Source organism: Pseudonaja textilis, chromosome 2 (genome assembly GCF_049901715.1).
Source record: "Pseudonaja textilis isolate UNSWEBS1 chromosome 2, rPseTex1.2, whole genome shotgun sequence".
Lineage (NCBI taxonomy): Eukaryota > Metazoa > Chordata > Lepidosauria > Squamata > Elapidae > Pseudonaja > Pseudonaja textilis.
In genome coordinates, this window is record NC_141991.1 from 216,682,209 (window position 1) to 216,696,699 (window position 14,491).

The following is a 14,491-nucleotide window of genomic DNA, read 5'->3' on the forward strand; positions in this document are numbered from 1 at the left end:
ATATGCCTAAATATTTGACCTTTTTTGTTGCCTGTATCCCCATGGTTTTTCTAATTCTTTCCTCTGGTTCTCTGTTAGATTTTTAGTCAGTAATTTCGTCTTATTTCTGTTAATCTTTAATCCTGCTACTGAACCATATTGTTCTAGTTCTTTTAATAGATTATGTCCTTTTTCCATGGGATCCTCTAGGAAGAAAACCATATCGTCTGCAAACGCCTGTAATTTATATTCCTCTGCTTTGACCCTAACCCCTTGGATTTCAGGATTTTGTCTTATCCGCGTTAACAATGATTCTAAAGCAAATATAAATAAGAGGGGTGAGAGAGGGCAACCCTGTCTAACGCCCTTTTCAATGCTTAGTGGGCCTGTTTGTTCACCATTAATTAGTATACTGGCTTGTTGGGTATTGTAAATTGTTGTGATAATATTCTCGAATTTAGTGCCCAGATTCATATTATAGATTTTTTGTATTAAAAAGTGCCAATGTAAGTTATCGAATGCTTTCTCCGCATCTAGAAACAAGAGTGTAAATTGTTTCTCTGGATGAGCTTCATAATATTCTAAGACGTCAATGACGGTTCTTAAATTGTTTTTAATTTGGCGGAATGGAAGGAAGCCATTTTGGTCTTCATGAATGTATAAATTTAAAACTTGTTTTACTCTATTCGCAATAATTGAGGTAAATAATTTATAATCGGCGTTTAAAAGTGAGATTGGTCTATAATTGTTGATATATCTGGCATCCACATCCTCCTTCGGAATTAACGTAATCAACGCCTCCCTCCATGAGTCTGGCATTTTGGCAGCCAAAAGTACTTCGTTAAACACTTCCAGCATCAGAGGCCCTACTAAATCTATTGTGGCTTTATACAATTCTACTGGAATCCCATCTGGACCAGGGATTTATTATTACATTGATTTTCCATTGCAGATTTTAACTCAGACCATGTAATATCCTTATTTAGTAATTCTTTGTCTCCTTCCCCTATTGTTTTATCATTCGTATTCTCCAGATAAGTTCTTATTTTATCCTCATTGATTTCTTCTTTTTTATATAATCTTTGGAAATAGTTTAATATAATATCCTTTTTCTTCTCAATCTCATGTTGTGGGATGCCTTTCTCGTCTATTAATTGGTGTATCAATCTCTTTTCTTTTTCTTTTTAAGTTTATAAGATAGCCATCTTCCTGGTTTATTGGCGTGTTCAAAATAATTTTGTTTGGACCTTCTCAAGCTAACTTCTATTTTATCTTGTTCAATTAAATTCAGCTTATGTTTGGCTAGTATTAACTGATTTTGTAGTCCTTGGGTCTTAGGGTTTTTTGTAATTGTATTTCTAAGTCTTGGATTTGTTGTTGTAACGCGTTTTGTTGGGCATAAATTCTCTTGTTTCTCATAGCATTATAGGAAATTGTTGTGCCTCTTATAATTGCTTTCATAGTATCCCAAATGTTCTGTTTTGAAGTTGTTTCATTATTATTATCTTTTAGAAAATAGTTTAGCTCCTCTTTCAGTTTATTAATATACTCTTCTTCGTTTACAATTTGGTTATTTAGTGTCCATCTTTTTTTATTCGTCTCCTATCTCTCCAAATTAGCTGTATTGGGTTATGATCAGCCCATTCATTCGGTAGGATTTTGATTTCTTTTATTTCATTAGCCAAGTCCAAATCCATCCAAGCCATATCTATTCTGGTCCAAGTCTTATGTGGGTTAGAATAATATGTAAATTGTTTTCCTTCAAGATTCCGTTCCTCCATAGATCTTTTAAATTTAACTCTCTCAACATTTCCTTACATGCCGCAGAAAGTTCCCTTTTCCCCTTCTTGTTTTTCCCCATATTACTATGGTCTTTCTGGTAGTCTGCAATGGAGTTAAAATCGCCAATCAAGCAAATGTTTCTTTTTTCAAAGCCTACTATTTTTGGTGAAGGTGTTTAAAAATTTCCCCTGGTCATCATTTGGGGCATAGATTGCTACAAGTAAAAATGTGATGTGGTTTATCCAAACTTGTATAACCAGAGTTCTTCCTTCGGGATCCGACCAGATTAATTCTGCCTTTACATCTTGTTTTACATAAATTGCAATTCCTTTTTCTTGTGTTGGTCGGCGGTGCTGTAAAAAGTTTACCTAATTTTGGACAAATTAGATGTCTTTCGTCATTCTTCGAAATATGTGTCTCTTGAAGACATATTATATCTGCGTTATGTTGAATAAGTTTTGAGAATATCCTTTTTCTTTTTAATAATGAATTTAATCCGTTTATATTGATGGAGAGCAACTTCTTCCCCTCCACCATTTATCTACTTCTGCTTAGATTTTTGCCTAGTAATGATTCGGTTCTCTTGTTGTTGTTGTTGTTGTGGGATTTGCTCTTCTCTCCCATGTTGTGGATTATCACTTCCTGAAATTGGAGAAAGTCGCTCCTTTTGGGTTCTGTGATAATATCGGACCTCCTGTGGTCTTGTTTTAGGTCTTCTTTGGTGGGTTGACTATTCTTATCTGTGAGCTGTTGATGAAAACTTGGGCCTGTTCTATCGATTCTATTTTGATTTTCCTCTCTTTCCATGTAATTAACATCCCTTCCGGATTAACCATTTAAAATGGATTCTTCTTCTTTATTTAAATCATTAGCTAAAAATTTATAATCTTGTCTTATCATCCTCACTCTCTTTGGAATTTGTTTTAAAATCCTAATTTCTCTGCCTTTATATGATATTGTTTCCTCCCTAGACATTTTCAAAATTAAATCCCTCAGACATCTCCTAGAGAAGCGGATATGAATTTCTCTTGGACAGTTGTTACGCCTGGCGTAGCTTGTGCTAACCCTATATACCTCATCAAACTCTTTAATTAGATCATCTTTTTCCTTTCCTAGCCATTCAGCCAATATTTCTGCCATCAAATGTTCCAATTCTTCATTTTTGGCTTCCGCCACATTCTGGAATCTTAAATACGCCATTGCTTTGTCCATCTCGAGGTGGACCAGAGAGTCTTCCGTTTCTCTAAGTACATTTTTAAATTCCTCATCCTTCCTTTCAAAGTTAGTCTCCATGCGTGTTGTTCTACTCTCTATATCTTTTATCTTCACTTCGTTTCTCTCCATGGCCTGCTGTAGAGACCCTATCTTACCCTCCACCTTCGCTATATCCGCTTTCATTTCAGCCTTCAGTTTCCCCATCTCATCTTTCAATTCGCTTATATCTGCTCTAGTTTCCTTGTGATTTTTAATCATCATTTCTTGCATTTTAGATATAGCTTCCTGCAAGGCTAATATGGAAGTTTGTATATTAATATTGGGGACATTGGGCTGTTTTTCCCTATTAAAGACTCCTCGATAGTTTTTGAGATGTTGGTGGGGTAGCTGTCAACGTAGTCGATAGGGTCGGGATAGCCTTCTTTCCTGCTTTTAAGGCCATAGTTGTTGTGGATGTCATCTCTCTAAGTATTTGTTTTTGTTGATGCACAATTTTAAATATATTATCCCAAATCACCATTCAGTATTTGGGTCCTGTACTTGAAAGACTATTCACGTATTTCAATTTTATATCTCACTCCACAGTCTTTTCCCTATATCATAAATAGAGATCTGCAACAATATTCTAGTCAATGTAATAAGAAAATTGGTCAACAATAGTACATCAATTAACACTTTAAGGAATTAATCTTAAATGTCATAAGTAGTCTAAATAATTTATAAATAGATTATATCAACAAAGTTTATCCTTTTTACTATTAATACTTACAACAGTAAACTCTTAACTCTTTGATAATAGTGTATCCTTCTCTTCCCCCCAGTAAGTAAAATTATGTAAAGTATTTAGGAGATACAATAGGGAGGCAAGAGGCAAGATAATAAGAGAAGGGGTAGAAGAGAGATTACCACAGCTTCAGAAAATCAACAAACAACAACAAGGAAGTCATCTTAAAGAGAAAATAGTGCCAACTTAGTAAACTTAAGTAGTACCACGTAATAAAGAGAGCAAATTGGGTGAGCTAAAGTTCCATCTTCCAGCTAGAGGTTTCTTTTCAGCCTTCCAATCAGCAAATGGTGAAATGTGCTGACTAATCTGCAGTCCCAAAACCGTCTTTCCCAGCCTACTGTTCGCCTCTGGCTTCTTCCTCTTGCTGCTGCTTCTTTCTTTGCTTTCCAACTTTTAAATCCACATACAAATCTTCCAAAGTCCAATATAATGCTCAATTTATCTTCTCCCCAATATTAAGTAGATGTAATAGTCATGTTGTGCTCAGACCAGTTCCGGATCTCCAATCTCCAGGTTTTAGCAATCTCCCTCTTTCCCCAAAGCTTCCCCCTCACCGGGTAAAATTTTCCCAATTGCTTTTCTGGCCGCTCTCCGCCCGACTTCCAAGAGGTGCTTATCACAACCAGGAGAGAAGAATTTATGCTATCATTCTTCTGTCATTCTACTCCCTTCAGACTTCAAAGAATCCAAGATATAAACCGTTTCTCTGTTCCTGTTACTCGATCTCGCAGGCTGTCACTGCTTTGCTTATTCACTCAAGAGGCAGACCGGATTGGAAGCTGCCATAAAATGACAGCTTACTCTTTAGCGCCGAGCTCGGGAGCTTCCCTCTTCACTGTCGGGGAGTTGCCTTCCCCCCTCTGCAGCTCGAGGATCTCCACGTTGACATGAACCTCTCCGGGGTTCATGTATCCCTGGGGGATCGCTCCTGACGCCAGAAAAGGTGTTCGAAGCCTACACCAGACTTCTTCACCTCCGTTCTCCTGTCCTGCCACTCCAGTTCTCGCGTGTCTTGATGTGAGTGATATTGAGTTGGCCAAAGCCACGCCCACCACCTAAGCCATGCCCACAGAACCGGTTGTTAAAAATTTTGAATCCTGCCCCTGGCTAAAGTGCTGGTCTAGAAACCAGCAGACTGCAAATTCTGTGTCTCTTTTAGGTGGGTAAGCCAGATGGGCCAGTCACCCATACTCAGTTTTCAGAAGAAGGCAATGGCAAACCACTTCCAAAATCTTTCCAAGGAAAGTTCAGAGACATCACCAGGTACTTTCCAGAAGAGGTACTGACTCAGAGTCACAAAACAAAATGAAAAGAAGAGAAAAGAAGAAAAGAAAAGAAAAAAGAAAAGGAAGGAACCTTTAAAATATTTGTATAATGTTTAATGAACTTTTTAGGTGAACAGTGGTGGCAGTGGATAAGACTGTTTTACAGTACACATAATTCAACTTTGGAATTTACTACCACAAGATGTGGTGTTGGCTGTTAGTTTGCCTGGCTTCAGAAAAGCATTGCACAATTCTAGAAAATCATGGGGAATAATGGCTATTAGCTCTGATAGCAATGTGACTGATAGCAATGTGAAGGCCATCTGTTGAGAAGGGACTAGTGGACATCCTTGCGCAGTCGGCTGACCATTGTGAAAACAGACTGCTGAACTAGTAGGGCCAAGAGTCTAATGCAGCAGGTCACGGCTCAGGTTCTTAATGTGGAGAAAGTGTTCTTTTGTAATTGATGGATTCTAGTATGTTCTGAAAATTATACATTTGGTTTTCATCATAAAGTCTTCAGCTTGTTGGGTTCACCTTTTTAATATATATATGTTGCTAATTTATATGAAATTAAATTAAATTTAAATTAAATTAAAGCAACAAATAATCTGGCAATCACATGAAATTTCAGAAACTTTGTTAACAATAGGTTGATTCAGCATTATCCTCTTCCATGATTAATATAGGTTTGCATAGTTAAACAGTTTTGCAGGGGAAAATTGTACAAGCTAATTCAGTTTAAATAATGAATTTATATGCAATAAATCTTGGGGCTTCTTTACTTTTTGTTTTCACAGCTGAATAAAATGCTATGGAGAGAATAATTGCTTTGCTCAGTGCAGAATTGTACATGCTCAAAAAAATAAAGGGAACACAAAAATAAGACATCCTAGATCTGAATGAATGAAATATTCTTATTAAATACTTTGTTCATTACATAGTTGAATGTGCTGACAACAAAATCACACAAAAATTATCAATGGAAATCAAATTTAGCAACCCATGGAGGTCTGGATTTGGAGTTACACTCCAAACTAAAGTGGAAAAAAACACTACAGGCTGATCCAACTTTGATGTAATGTCCTTAAAAGAAGTCAAAATGAGGCTCAGTAGTGAGTGTGGCCTCCATGTGCCTGTATGACCTCCCTACAACGCCTGGGCATGCTCCTGATGAGGTGGTGGATGGTCTCCTGAGGAATCTCCTCCCACACCTGGACTAAAGCATCCCCCAACTCCTGGACAGTCTGTGGTGCAACATGGTGTTGGTGGATGGAGCGAGACATGATGTCCCAGATGTGCTCAATTGGATTCAGGTCTGGGGAATAGGAGGGCCAGTCCATAGCATCAATGCCTTCGTCCTGCAGGAACTGCTGACACACTCCAGCCACATGAGGTCTAGCATTGTCTTGCATTAGGAGGAACCCAGGGCCAACTGCACTAGCATATGGTTTCACAAGGGGTCTGAGGATCTCATCTTGGTACATAATGACAGTCAGGCTACCTCTGGTGAGCACATGGAAGGCTGTGCGGCTCTCTAAAGAAATGCCACCCCACACCATTATTGAACCATTGCCAAACTGTTCATGCAGGAGGATGTTGCAGGCAGCAGAACATTCCCCACGGCGTCTCTAGACCCTGTCACGTCTGTCACATGTGCTCAGTGTAAACCTGCTTTCATTTGTGAAGAGCACAGGGCGCAAGTGGTGAATTTGCCAATCTTGCTGTTCTCTGGCAAATGCCAAACGTCCTGCACGGTGTTGGCCTGTAAGCCCAACTCCCACCTGTGAATGTCGGGCCTTCATACCGCCCTCATGGAATCTGTTTCTGACTGTTTGAGCAGCCACATGCACATTTGTGGCCCACTGGAGGTCATTTTGCAGGTCTCTGGCAGTGCTCCTCCTGTCCCTCCTTGCACAAAGGCGGAGGTAGAGGTCCTGATGCTGGGTTGTTGCCCTCCTATGGCCTCCTCCATGTTTCCTGATGTACTGGCCTATCTCCTTGTAGCTCCTCCATGCTCTGGACACTACACTGACAGACACAGCAAACCTTCTTGCCACAGTTCGCATTGATGTGCCATCCTGGATGAGCTGCACTACCTGAGCCACTTGTGTGGGTTGTAGACTCCGTCTCATGCTACCACTAGAGTGAAAGCACCGCCAGCATTCAAAAGTGACCAAACCATCAGCCAGAAAGCATAAGAACTGAGAAGTGATCTGTGGTCACCACCTGCAGAACCACTCCTTTATTGGGGATGTCTTGCTAACTGCCTATGCTTTCCACCTGTTGTCTATTCCATTTGCACAACAGCATGTGAAATTGATTGTCAATCAGTGTTGCTACCTAAGTGTACAGTTTGATTTCACAGAAGTGTGATTGACTTGGAGTTACATTGTGTTGTTTAAGTGTTCCCTTTATTTTTTTGAGCAGTGTATATTAGTGAAAGGGAAAAAAATAGTTGCATAATTATATTTGGTGCTTGTGCATCTTTTTCTCCCTCCCTCCCCTCTCCAATTGTACTGAAACAACATTGCCAATTCTAAGGTGCCACTTAATTGGCTTCTTGTTTTAATATTGAGGCTGTCAAGCACCCTTTACTAAACTTGTATGTAGACATTTTAAGAGGAGAGTCCTGTTAATCTTTGAGACCGCCAAATCAGTAAGACTCATGTGGCATATTTTCACAGTACAAAATTTATTATATTGTATCATCTTTCATGAATTACAGATCATATATTGAGATCCGGGTGTGGAAAGAGTCATTATGCAGATACAGGTTACATGTGAGATAGAGTGCAAGTGACTCATCAGTTAACATTTGTAATGGGTTAAAACTCATTGCATTCTTTAAGACCTTCTGAAATAGCCTGAAATCTTTTGAATGTATGTGATTTCTGTAAAACCCCTTTCTTCCACCATAATGGAACTGTTCCCAGTAGAAGAAGAATGATTGCAACATCATAGCCTTGATTTCCATCCTCAAAAGGAATGCAGAGGGATTATGTGATGTATGGCAGGAGCTCCAAACTTCACAACTTTTAAGACTTGTGGACTTCAACTCCCAGAATTTCCCAGATAGTTATGCTGGCTAGGGAATGAATTCTTTAAGTCCACAAGCCTTAAAGTTAACAAGTTTGGAGACCATTGATCTATGGCATTGAAGATAGCTGAGAGATCAAGTAGCACCAGGAGGTAATTGAATTGAAGTCTTGAAAGAATGTCAACCATATTGAAAATTCTCCATTGATTCCTTATGATTCTCAGATAAAGTCTTCTTTCAGTGGTAATGATCGTTTACATAAAGGAGAACGTTCTGAATAAATGGTCATCATAGAAGAAATGATTGCTTGTGCTGAAAAGTGAAGCAGCTGTAATAGGAATTGCCGTGACAGTACTTTGGCCTTCAGTCAAACCTTTTGTTGTCCTCTCATGGAGAAATACATTTATTTAAAAATGATTTAGATACAAAACGGATTATCATGGCAGGAAAGTAAACAAGTGAAATTGTAACTCAGAATAGGAAAATATATACGTATAGGGAAAAACTGTGAAGTGTTATCAGTACTAGTTGTTCCCAACACTGAGGCTAGAATTTTGCCCTTTACTCTTAGCTTTTGCTAATCTCATTTTGTTGCTGTTGTTAAAGTGTAAAATTTGCTAAGTGGTCTATATTAGTTGTAACAATGTTCAATATTACAATTACTGGTAATCTGTATTAATTGTAATGTTCAATTATTTACACATTTGATGGCATTCCTTTCTCTGATGACAGTAAGTGGATTCTTAAAAAGTACCAGTTGTAATGTTAAAGTGATTGGGAAGGTAAATGTGAGGGATGATAAAAAGGAATATTACTGTATTTTATGGAATTGTAGCGGCATGAGTAGAATCTTATTTTGTAATAATCTTATTTCATAAATAGACTTTATTTTTTGTTCCATTGGTGCACATTTTCATTCTTTAAATATGTCATAGTTTATTTTTGCAAATATTAACTGAATGTTCCAATTATTTTGAGATTATCTAAATGTTTTTAAAATTTATGTTCTAAATATGAATACAAATACTGTTAATTCGTAAATTTTGTGTGTTATATTCCTCATTGTTAATGTAATAGACTAATCTGTGCAATCAGTGGAATGTTTTTGTATAAATACATTGTATAATTGGGATCTAAAAATTGGAAGGAGTTTGCTGAAATAGGCAAATTTCTGATTGATTTAATATAAATACTTGATAACATTCTGGCTTTATAAATTTATATTATGCTTTCAACAGTTATATCAGCAATTTTTCTAAGTCTGCTTTGTTTGTTCCTTTCTGTCAGTTGTTTGAAACTGTGTATTTGAAAATATCAAATATTTTTCTGAATGGATTTGATTCTAATATTTTCTTATAATTGGTTGCCTTTTAGACTTTGTGGTCTGGTTGTGAAGGAAATTAATGATATCATAAGCAACAGCCAATCCTTTAGAGCAACATGTTTTAAGTGCACATTTCTGTGTATGTAGTGCTAGTGTCTATTGTAAGCTACTTCACTTTGTTTAGGAGAAGGAAAATAAATGTTACTCTAGATATTTGGATAATTGAAAATTCTGTAATGAGTTTGTGCTAATGTTTCATAGTGTTCCAAGATTCCAATTAGTTTCATTTATCTTGTGATAATTATATTTATCTCCAGCTGTATTGCTGACTGTTTGGGCAAACTGATCTAAGTGTTTATGATGATTACTATGTGTTCTGTTTTTGGTGTAAAATCTGTACTTTAAAATCTTCTTAATGCAAATGGCTTTGCTTTACAGTTTTCTTGCATTGCTCTGAGACTTGATTGTGATTTGAGTTTTTTGTAGTATTGCAGCATAGGTAGAAAAATATTTATTTATTTGAAAAACGTAATGAGCCAGTTTTGTATAGTGGCTAAGGCATCTGGCTAGAAACTGGGAGACTGGAAGTTCTAGTCCCACCTTTACACAAAGCCAGCAAGGTTACCTTGGGCCACATACTCAACCCTGAGAAGCAGGCAATGGCAAATCACTTCAAAAAATCTGCCGAGAAAAGTGCAGGGATTCATTCACGCAGTCACTAAGAATCAGCATAGACTTGATGGTGCCATAAAAAAAACCTGACCCCATTCAGTCAACTTTGAGTTGTTGTTAGTCACGAAGTCGTATCTGACCCATCGTGACCCCATGGACAACATTCCTGTCCTCTACCATCCTCCAGAGTCCATTTAAGCTCACGCCGACTCCATCCAACCAGCTCATTCTCTGCCATCCCCTTCTTTTTTGCCCTCAACTGTTTCCAGCATTAGGCTCTTCTCCAGTGAGTCCTTCTCATTAGATGGTCAAAGTATTTGGTTTCATCTTCAGGATCTGGCCTTCTAAAGAGCAGTCAAGGTTGTTCTCCTCTAGGACTGACTGGTTTGATCACAGTCCAAGGGCCTCACAGGCGTCTTCTTCAGCACCATAGTTCAAAGGCCAATTCTATGGCATAAATTACTTTGAGTAAATTATCCCAAATCCATTTGTCTGGTTAAGATTAGAAAAATATAAAAATAATAATAACATACTGTCAATGCATAATCAAATAAACCTAAAAAACATACATTATTTTACCTTGACTACTAAACTAAAATTAACTAATAAGTAAGTAGAGCAATAGTGTAAGCAACTCTGCTTTCCAGACCTGATAAAGCAACTAACTTTTTCTGGCTTTCTAAAAATGAGGAAGGAACGGGCCCATTCAAATATCTGGAAGGATACTATTTCAAGGAGGGAGGCAGCAATTGAAAAGGTGTTCTTTGGCATCTTTGGATCTCAATCTCTAAATGAGGGTACAGGTATCTACTCATATTATTGGATCTTGTCAGGCAGGTAGAACACACAGGGAGGTGTTATTACTGTGTTCAGGCTCCGGACCATGAAGGGTTTTACATGTGGCAGTAATCTAGTAGTAACCAATGACACTCTCGTAGAAGAGATGTTATATAGCATACCAATTACTAGTTGAGATGAGTTGGAAGACTTGTCATCTCTTAAATGCTGACAACTGTCTAGATGAACAAGATATTTCTAAATTCTAAAATGTAGGACATGATTGTTTGGGTTTATGGAGCCCTAAAATATAATTTTAGGGCTAGAAATATTACAACATCTTGGCATAGAGAAAAATTACTATTGTGGATTTATATGCATTATTCTCTAGTTCTGTTATATTGTCTATTGTGCTTATACCTTTGCAATAATGATACACCATAATGCTAACAAATAATAAAGAAAAGGCATTAACATACATACATAGCTTGAATCAGTGAATCAATGAATCAGTTTTCCTGTGGACTATTTATTATTTCTGAGGCAATCATTAAGGTCTGATAGTATAGTCCAGTATACTGTACTTAATTTAATTTCAGTTGAGAAATCCTTATTAATTTGGGTTCATATTTTTTAAAAAATCTCAAGTATGATGTGTGCAAATGCTCATACATTTGTTGTATTTATTAAAGATATATTCTGTTCTAAAAAAAACATTCCCGAGGTGTATGTATATATTATAATATGAGCTTGGTGTAGTATAATAGCTTGTAGGTCCCTTTCATTCGTTCATTTATTCATCTAATAAAGGATCCCATGGAAACCACAGAATTAAATCTATAATTTAAATGTAATATAAAAGTATTTACTAAATAGCTTAAAATAGTAACAAATTATAAAAAGAATTTATAATGGCTAAGTTGAACTTATATCCAAGATGCAATTTTAAAATAAAGATGATCAATAAGAGCTATGGAAAATTGAATAGACTGAGATTTTAAAAATCCATTGGGCCTGAAAAATCAATAATATAGATACCTGAAAGACTCACAGAAAAGGCATTCCAGAATTGTTAAGTAATCAATAAAAACCCTGCTCACAGGTTAGTTATATGTCTCTACTGAATATGAAGACTGTTTTGGCAGGTCTTCTGTTTGTGAAGCATGAGTAGGAAAGTACAGGAAGTCCTCAACTTACGATCACAATTGAGCCCAAAATTTCTGTTGTTAAGTAAGAAATTTGTTAAGTGAGTTTTATCCCATGTTACGATTTTTCTTACCACCATTGCTAAGTGAAAGTACAGTTGATCAATTAGTAACAAGTAAATCTGGTTTCCCCATTGACTTTGCTTGTGAGAAGATCCCAAAAAGACATGACTCCAGCACATTGCAACCATCATAAAAATGAGTCAGTTGCTGAGTGTCTTAATTCTGATCACATGATCATGGGAATGTTGCAAAGGTCGTAACTATGAAAAACGGTTCTAAGTCACATTTCTCAAAGCCCTTGTAACTTTGAACGGTCACTAAATGAACTGTTTATAAGTCGAGATCTACTTGTATAGAAAACTGTAGCCTTCAAATTTTGTCGCTTTAATTCATGAAGAACTTCATAGGTTAAAAGTAAAAGTTAGTCTTAGTCTGGAAAGAATCCAGGAGTCATTGGTTGCACAATAAGGATGGAATGGTTGCAAATCTAGTATCAGTACTTCCACTAATCCATCTTCTGTCAGTTGAAGTTTCCTAGTTTCACCCACTAGAAAGTTTTCCGTGATCTTCCAATAACCAACAATTTCTTATATTCTGTGTGTATCAAATATTATTTCCCTTATCTTTAAATTTTTTATCATTTATAATTTAGAGAAATTAAAATTAATCTGACAGTTGTACTAGATGTGATCCTGATGCTTCCTGGCTCTTTTGTGGGAAAAGTGTAAGCCTTTTGAGCTTTAAGGCTCTTCTGAGCTCATTTGTATCTATATTATAAGTAATCTTGCCTACATCACTGTGTAACATTTTGAAATTAGTGAAGATGTTTTTAATCATCTGGGTTTTTAAAACTTCCTAAAATTCCTTGGATTGTCTGTATCTCTCTTTAAACTATAGTGTTATATTTTACTTGCTTAACTTTTTAATGACTTCAGAGTACTGCATTATTTGAGCACTACCGTGTGGATACTAGTGCTAAAGATGACATTTCACAAATGAATTCTCAGATTTAGTATATGTCTCTTTAATAGAAGAAGTATCTATACTTTGTTTATAGTAATAAGGCATATATTGCTGACTCTAGCAAGTTACTGATTTATAGCGGTTGTCAGTATTACAGGTAATTTGTTAATAGATTTTCAAATATGCTAAGAACAAATGCTGTACTTCTGAACTGAAATAATTAAAGTTTTAAAAAATATCAGAAATTAATTTAAAATCTAATTGTTACTTAAATTTTATTGATATCAAATTAATACTATACAAAATAAAGTCCAACTCTGAACTGTTCAGAAATATATTATTGATGGTCTGTTTTTTATTATAAAAATAAAATTGTCTTGAATAAAACAACCCTGTGATGCAGATGAAACACCTGAAGGCAAGGCAAGAAGCAATAGATGGAAACTAATCAAGGAGAAAACTAACCTAGTACTAACCTAGTACTAAGGAGAAATTTCTTGACACTTAGGACGATTGATCAGTAGAATGACTTCCCCCCAGAAGTTGTGGGTGCTCCAAGACTGAAGGTTTTTAAGAAGATATTGGGCAACCATTTATCTGAAATGGTATAGGATTTCTTGCTAGAGCAGGGGTTGGACTATAGACCTCCAAGGCTCCTTCCAACTCTGTTATTCTGTTAAATTGTGCTCACAAGTTGATATCTATCTGTAATGTGATGGGAAAGGAATATATACCTTATCAGTCAATCAAATGTTTATTGTCAATGCACAACATGTATACAATGAAATTGAAATGAGCTTCCTTGGTGCTGGCCCTGCAAGTCTATCATGTTGAACCTATTATTAGGATCCTGAAATAAAATATATCATGCTTTGTAAGACAACTGTTGAATTTCTTATTGAAAACTTTAAAGATTTTGTTTCTTAGTTAATTGAATGATGGTTTAGGTTTTTCTCTAATATAAAATTGAGTGTGTCTTCTTTTTTTGCCTATATATTAATTTAACACAATTATTTAAGCTGCTCACTACTAATGGTAAATGTTCAAAATAAAAATCTTAACATAATAGAATGCTGATATTCACAATAGTACCCCCAAAAAACCAAAAACAACCCTAACGCGAATGGTAGTTGTGTAGCCATGAACAAAAATCCAAATCCAAATAGGCAGTACCTTTATTTAGCCAACTGCATTTTGCAAAATTATTGAGATCTTTCCAGTATCAAGAAATTTGATAAAGACATAGTTATAAAAGTGGAAGCAAAAAATGTATTAATGACAAACTTATGTCAATACTGCTTATTAAACATATAAGTGTGTGGTTCCTAAACATTTTGTTTTACTTGTTTAAGTTTTTTATTTCTATTTTGTTATTGTTCTAATTGTCAAAACAGGAAAAGTAAATTGTAGAATAAGCTGTTACCTATAGAATGCAATTGATCTTTTGTGGGAAGGTAATAATTTGCTTCCATCATTTTT

The 14,491-nt window shown here is 36.1% G+C and overlaps 1 protein-coding gene across 1 annotated transcript in view; it reads left to right on the forward strand.

The window, feature by feature from the left end:
• Positions 1-14,491, forward strand: part of MCTP1 (multiple C2 and transmembrane domain containing 1) — a 140,285-nt gene that overhangs the window by 13,202 nt on the left and 112,592 nt on the right. The gene's annotated exons all lie outside the window — the stretch shown is intronic.